General features: G+C 45.8%; 1 long non-coding RNA gene across 3 annotated transcripts; it reads right to left on the reverse strand.

Moving 5' to 3' along the window:
• Nucleotides 1–1,859: 1,859 nt before the first annotated feature.
• LOC120641943 lies at nucleotides 1,860–4,033 on the reverse strand. 3 transcript variants are annotated; one of them, XR_005662456.1, is made up of 4 exons: nucleotides 3,452–4,033; nucleotides 3,125–3,207; nucleotides 2,227–2,439; nucleotides 1,860–2,021 (listed from the first exon to the last, which is right to left on the reverse strand). It is a non-coding gene; the product is annotated as an uncharacterized LOC120641943 (long non-coding RNA). The 3 variants fall into 3 exon arrangements; XR_005662455.1 differs by having other exon boundaries at nucleotides 1,860–2,144; XR_005662454.1 differs by lacking the exon at nucleotides 1,860–2,021 and having other exon boundaries at nucleotides 2,068–2,439; nucleotides 3,452–4,031.
• Nucleotides 4,034–6,714: the final 2,681 nt, after the last annotated feature.

Raw genomic sequence — 6,714 nt, forward strand, 5'->3', positions numbered from 1 at the left:
TTGTCGCCTGGCAAGCACGACCGGGGACGGACGGGAGAAAACCAGGTTTGGCCATGCATGGCACCGTACTACTTGCCTGCCTGCCTGCCTGAAAAAGAAGGGTCTGTGCCGTCCATGGAGCGCCTTTGTTTGTCTTCGCCGTGGGGATCGCGCTCTTGCTACGCGCCCGTGCAACAATTATATTGAGTCCCCATTATTCACAAGTAGTTCTAGTTTTTCAAAGTGTGAAAAGGACAGGCATGTCTTCCTTTCCTTCTTCATCTTTTTGTTAAACCTGTTACACGTACTGATTTTCCAAAAAAAGTGAAGAGGCCAGGTGTCCTTTTCTTTCCTTCTTGAAAAGAATTTCCAGACACTAAAACCCTAACTACAAACCAAACATAATTGGCAAAAGTACTTAATGATCAACTGTCAACGTAGATTGTTTGCAAGCTGATGTTGCTATTGTTTTGTCTCCAAGCAAGCGGCACGCAACTTGTACTGTCCCAAGGATTGCAAGGACATACTAGAGATGCTTCATACATGAATAATTGTGATCTCCATCTAGCATTCCAATAAAAGAATCATGCATAAGATGCTTCATGGATTGCCACTCAAATAAAAGACTCATAGCAGTCAGAAAACTTCAGCAATACAGTTTGAGATTTCCCTTAATTTTATCATAGTAGCGAGGTGTCGGAATGCAAGCTATCGTACCCAGCGTCATCCATCTCATCAGAAATGGGATTCTCATGCTCCCATGTACCGCTGAGCCGGAGTCAGGTTCCCCTTCACCTGCAGCACTTGTGGCATGCCTACCCTTGATGCCTGCAGAAAGGCACTGTCATGTTGTTATCATCGAGACAACAAGCTCCACATCCCGCGAAAAACCATCTCAATGCACGGATGAATCAGATGATGGATATATATGATGGTGTTTTGCCTAGTAATATTTTTTATGCCTAACAGCACAGAAAAAATATTTTACCAGGGATATGGCTTAGGACCCTTTCATATCTAGTGACCATTTGTGAGACAAATAATATTGTAAGTGTAATCGCCTTCTCCATTGTAGGCCTTAGGAGCTGCAAGACTCAAAGTGCAGGCGGGGCGGGTTGCGGGAAAAAAATTCCGTGCGGACGGACCGCACGAGCGCTCCCGTGAGGACCCTCTCCCGATGCTGCACGCGTGGCAAACAAATTCATCCGACGCTCCAATCGCACGCTCGCTGCCTCATCTATCGAACGCTGGCTCGGCTTGCGCTAGCGCAGGGCCGCTCCCTTTGCGTCGTGCGGCTCGCACAGCTCGGTTCCCAGGCTTGGCTCGGGTTCTTCTCCATCAGGCCATCACGCCACTTCGTCGGGAGCCCTGACGGACGGTTTGTTTCTGATCTTCTAGATCGCAACGAGCAAGGGCAGACGTCGGGCGCCATGACAGAGCTGATCCAGAGTTCCAGACATCGCAAGGGCTGCAGCCCGAGCTCCAGCGGAGCGGAGGCCATGGCCGCGGGCTCGCTCTCTCTTCAAGCTCCGGCGGCGGCGGCCGGAGCCGGCCCACCGTGGCTGGCGGCGCGAGCGCACCCCTCCTACGTCGTGCTCCGGAATGGCGCGGCGGCGCCTCGATCCGGCCCGCCGTTGCGTCGATTCAGCACGGCGGTGGCGCGGGGACGAGGCGCCGAGCAACCAAGCGTCGCCTGGGAATTACCGCGAGCCGCATATGCGAGGGAGCAGCGATGCGCCTGTGCGAGCCGAGCCAACGAGCGAGGCAGCGAGCGTGCGATGGAGCGTCCGATGAATTTGCTGGCCACGCGTACAGCATCGGGAGAGGGTCCTCACGGGAGCGCTCGTGCGGTCCGTCCGCACGGAATTTTTTCCCGGGTTGCGGCCACTCGCAAACCCACAACGCTCGCCGCAAAATTAATTGGCGGGTTCGTGGCCGTCCACTAATTAATATGGCTGCCGAATTTAGCTTCGTGGTCTTGGTGGCCAACCTTCGGGAACCCGCATGGCTCGCATGTGCATGTGCTTGCTTCCTTGCCTACGCTGCATGGTACTACACACGTTTGAGTTTGCTCTTAAAAATTTCAGGAAAAGCAAATCACAAATCTTTAACACCATCAATAACAAAATGTTCAAAATATTGCAAAATAACCTCTTGCTTCAGATCTGCAAGTTTCGAAAACAATAACATTTATCATTAGAATTTGCAGGAAACTTTGACTACAGGTTAAAAGCATGTGCAGATTACATTAACTGACAAAACACTACTTCCAGTAGATCGGCATGCTCTTCAGCACTTCAACTCGATGATCTCATAAGTTTTCATAAGACTAATCAAATCCCAAATCTTGGCACTGCGGTAATCTTGATAGAAGCCTATGATCTGAAGTCGAGACTCTAACAATAGCAACAAAGTAAAAGTATGAATCTTTATCCTCCAATCTCCATTCTTTCTTCGAATCTGATAAGTTAAAAAGAAAAGGAAAAATTTTATGAGAACTGCATTATTATGTTCAGAATCTAAACCTGTGCATAATTATAGTTTAAGTTCATGCACTAATGATTTTACTCTCTATATAGAGAAGTGGCAAAAATCTGATCACAAAATGGAAAACAGTATTGTCAGTTGCTTCCACATAAGGCTCTGCTCGATCTGACATGAATTCTGACGTTAGAGAATTAGTGGCCACAAGCATTGTGTGTAAACTACATATTAGAGATAGTCAATTATCTTCTTTTAGTTCAGATCTTGTCCGTGCATGTGAGCTCTCAGATCTTGTACGGGCAATCTAGTAACAGCTAGCAAGCTGGAAAGAACCTAACTGAATGCAGTATTATTTTTAGAATGACAGACATAATTCGAACTTTCTTGTGGTACTTCCAGAACTACTCTTATTATTTTTTGAAGACCCCTAAACTGTGATTAGACTATTGAATTCAGAAATAAATCTAACAGAGCAGTGCAAGAGGCTTCATCAACTCATATCAGATTTGTTAGCTACACAACAAACCTTACGCAATATAAAATGACAGATTCAACAGAATGAAGTGTGGAGCAGAGTAAAACCTCTAAGCAAGACCATGACTATAGAATGAAGTGGCAATATTTCCAGTGCATGCCAGGAAAGAAAGAAAGGGATCCTTACCCTGGTATCGCCAAAAATAAGCTAAAATCATGGCTTCATTGCTTGCAGCAGCTCCACTCTTTCATGCCATCATGAATTAAAGGCTGAAATAACATATGTTAAGAAAATGGATGATGATTTATTAGACATCAATAGCAGAGTTCAAGTTTGTCAAGTCTGAAAAGCAGGATGCATGTATAACAGTACAAGTTACTAAAAATGAGATTCCTAATCCCTTATAGGCACACTGCTGCATAACATATTCAACAAGAAAATACCAGATTCAAGAAAAACAAGTACTTCAGTACCACCATGCCGCAAAATGGTAAGACATTCAGTAAACAATACCTGACTTCGGTGCTCCCGCTCGGCCGCCGGTCCTCCTCCTCGTCAGAGCCCTCCTCCCCATCCTTCCCGTCCTCCAGCCCCACCATGGAGGAATGCCAGCCGAACAGGTCGGCTCCGTCTGCCGCCTCCATCTAGTGCCGCTGGAGCAGTGGCGGCGTAGGGCGAAGATGCGGCGTGGACGTCCACTAGACAGTGGCGGTGGTGGAGATGCGACCTGTGGTGCGCGCCGATGGGTTGAAGTGCAGCAGGACGATGCTCCACTCTGGGTCCGCGCAGGTTGGAGATGCGACGCCGGTGGGCGGGGGAGCAGCCACGCCGGGAACGACGGTGGGTGGAACGGGAACGGAGGCAGCGGTGGCCACTGGTTGCTCCCCGGGTTGTGCGGCCACGGCCACACGGGGACGGAGGCGGGTGGGACAGGAACGGCGGCAGCGGCGGCCACTGCCCGGTGCCCGGCGGGCGCGGCCATGGGAACGGCCACGGCCGGTTCAGGCCGTGCGGGGCGTCGGGCGACGGAGCAGCGGACGAGCTCCGGCGGCCGGGCTTGCGGCGCCGGCGGCCGGGCGGACTGCCACCACGCTAGGGTTGTCGCGGGTTGTATCTAGTGTTCGCGGGTTTCAGTGGACTGTTCACTGTTGGGGCACAAAAATATTGCAGCTGGGCCGCATTGGTCGCAATACCTGTTTTTGCGGGGCGGGTTAGTGGGCTCGTTTTAAAACCCGCCCCACCTACAATCTGATGCAAGACCCACATTAAATGTAATAGGATTACAATGCTACCAAAATTAGGGGTGGGGGTGGGGGAGGCTCAATTATATGTAAAGAAAAACAATGTACCCTACCCTACCTCATATCTCTTGGATTTGTTGTTGGTGAGGATTGCCCTGAATTTGTCTTCCAATTTGTTAATATTCTGCTCATACTCGTGCCAGCGCTGTTTCCTGTGTCCTGTACTAATAAACTATAGTTCGACAAGCCATATTCAACATAGTCAACACTTTCCAGAGCATCCTTAACCAAGATGTGGCCTATTGCTGCCACACCCTTAAAAGCACCAATAAGAGAAAATACAGACTCATGATTAAAGTTCTTAAGATATGTGACCTCTGCCAACTTAACAAAGAAGGACACATACATTGCGAGGGTCTGCATTTGAAATAAAAAAAATCATTGCACTTTTACGCACTACAATTTTAAAACTATCCACTTGAAACGTTGTACGTATAACGAGTTACATGTTTTGTTGTGTGTAAGGAAATTTCATCTTGCTTATCAAGTCTTAAAGCTGCATTGTCCTGAAATTATCTCAAATTAAATGAATTAATTAGTATGATGCTTGATATACACAAATTAGAACAACTGGTGTTGAGAAAAAAAAAGTCAATGCAATTACCATGATTCTGGAAGCCAACTTCACACCTTTTGTTACTACCATGCAAAGATACAGCGATAACGCTTTAGCTTCCATTTCCTACAATTCCGACAAATGTGGGTCAGGTTTTTCGGCATGTTCCTAGTTCCTGAGCACCTTTCCATTACCTTACAAATCTATCTAACCAATTATCATGCAATTAAAATATTCGACGTCCCTATGACTACGTTATCCTCGAAGAGTTATACATAATAAGGATAGGGAAGCTACAAAAATAATACTTCCTTACAGTCATCACCCTACATTGGGATTTTTTTCCTGCTAGGAATAATAAATCTCTTTACAGTTTTACTCAATATAAATATTAAATATATTATGAAGAGGACTTACAAAGATGCTAGTGTTCCAAGAAGTTATTTTCTTCCAATATTCACAAATTGTTTCGATCTCCTCTCAGAACAGCATATCCTTTCGAAACCAATAAGATCAAATAAAAGCATTAGGGGGAAATAGTGTAATAATGAACAAAAGGATAATGCATTGCCAAAGAGTATATGATATTCACGGCCGTGAATCATGAATAAGAAAGATTCAACCACAAAAATATATAGAAGTAATACCGACCTTATCCAATTCACAATGCTTCTTTAATTCCTCATCAAACTTTTTGAATTGTTCATCGGTCTGAATTGAAAACACATCAGCAAAAATAAAAATCTACATAGAATGATATAATCTAATAAAACAATTGTGTGCACTTCTCTTTACTAAGGAACACCATTTACAAACAAACAAAAATTAGTGCACAAGTAATTTGTTGTAGGCATTTTTTTATAAATTCGGTCAAAGTTAGACATAGAACAGATTAAAACTGAAGTGACAAGTAATTTGGATTGAAGTGAGCATGTTTTTGGTGCATAAACGTTGTTGTATCAATAAAAACGGTATTGTACTGATTTTGCAGCAGTTGATAAAAGATTGTTAAGCTAAACTTTTAATTTTTTTTCAATCCTAATATATGTCAAAAAAAGGCAGAAATAAAGTGCACATTATAGCTGCGTTGTGGTGAACTCTTGAAGCATGCATCTAGCTGAAACTATGCATTGTCCAATAATTCAAGTAGTACACAGTGTGACTTTATCTGCGGCCGTGAACAAGTACATCAAATTAAATTCCAGCAGTGAAATTATATTATATAAAAAATAACAGTGACAAGTGAAGGGTCAATAGCATGTAATGTAACCAAGAATTATAAGATGAGTGCATTGCCGTTAGGTGTGTCACTATACACAAATCTGAGTTATATCTATCCTGGGATCCTGGTATCGTTCAGCACGTACAATTAACAACCAGCAGCAGCGATGGGGTCATGCAATGGCAAAACTATCATGGAGAGTGCGAGTTAAGGCATAACACGGGTAGTTACGTTGGAGGTGAATTCCTTTTACCATGCGATTATTGTCGTCCAGTTCTACGCCCATGGGCCAATCGGCGGCGCCTTTGCGAGCACCGGTTGCGTGACGGTCGCGCAGGCAGGGAGCCGCCCTGCCCGCCAACCAATGGCCAACGAGCGAGGTGCTTCTTCCTCCTTGCCTGCCGAGCGCCGGCACAATGCGAAGAGAAGACGACGCCGGGCTGCTGATGCACGGCCGCCGCGCGCCGACGACGACATGGACAGATGGACACGGCCGGAGCGCGGCCATGGCGAACCCAAGCTAAGGCTGGTTGTTCTTCTTTTCTTCGCGGCGATCGAATCGATCGGTGGCTGTGATTTTTTTATATTTATTTACGTTTTTTAGGACTGCTTCGTTTCTTAGTTGGACTCTTTGACTGACTTGGTGATTAGCAACAAAGCCTCGTATTTAACATCCAATGATGCGAGCTGGGCCGGG

The sequence above is a fragment of the Panicum virgatum genome, chromosome 7K (assembly GCF_016808335.1).
Source record: "Panicum virgatum strain AP13 chromosome 7K, P.virgatum_v5, whole genome shotgun sequence".
Lineage (NCBI taxonomy): Eukaryota > Viridiplantae > Streptophyta > Magnoliopsida > Poales > Poaceae > Panicum > Panicum virgatum.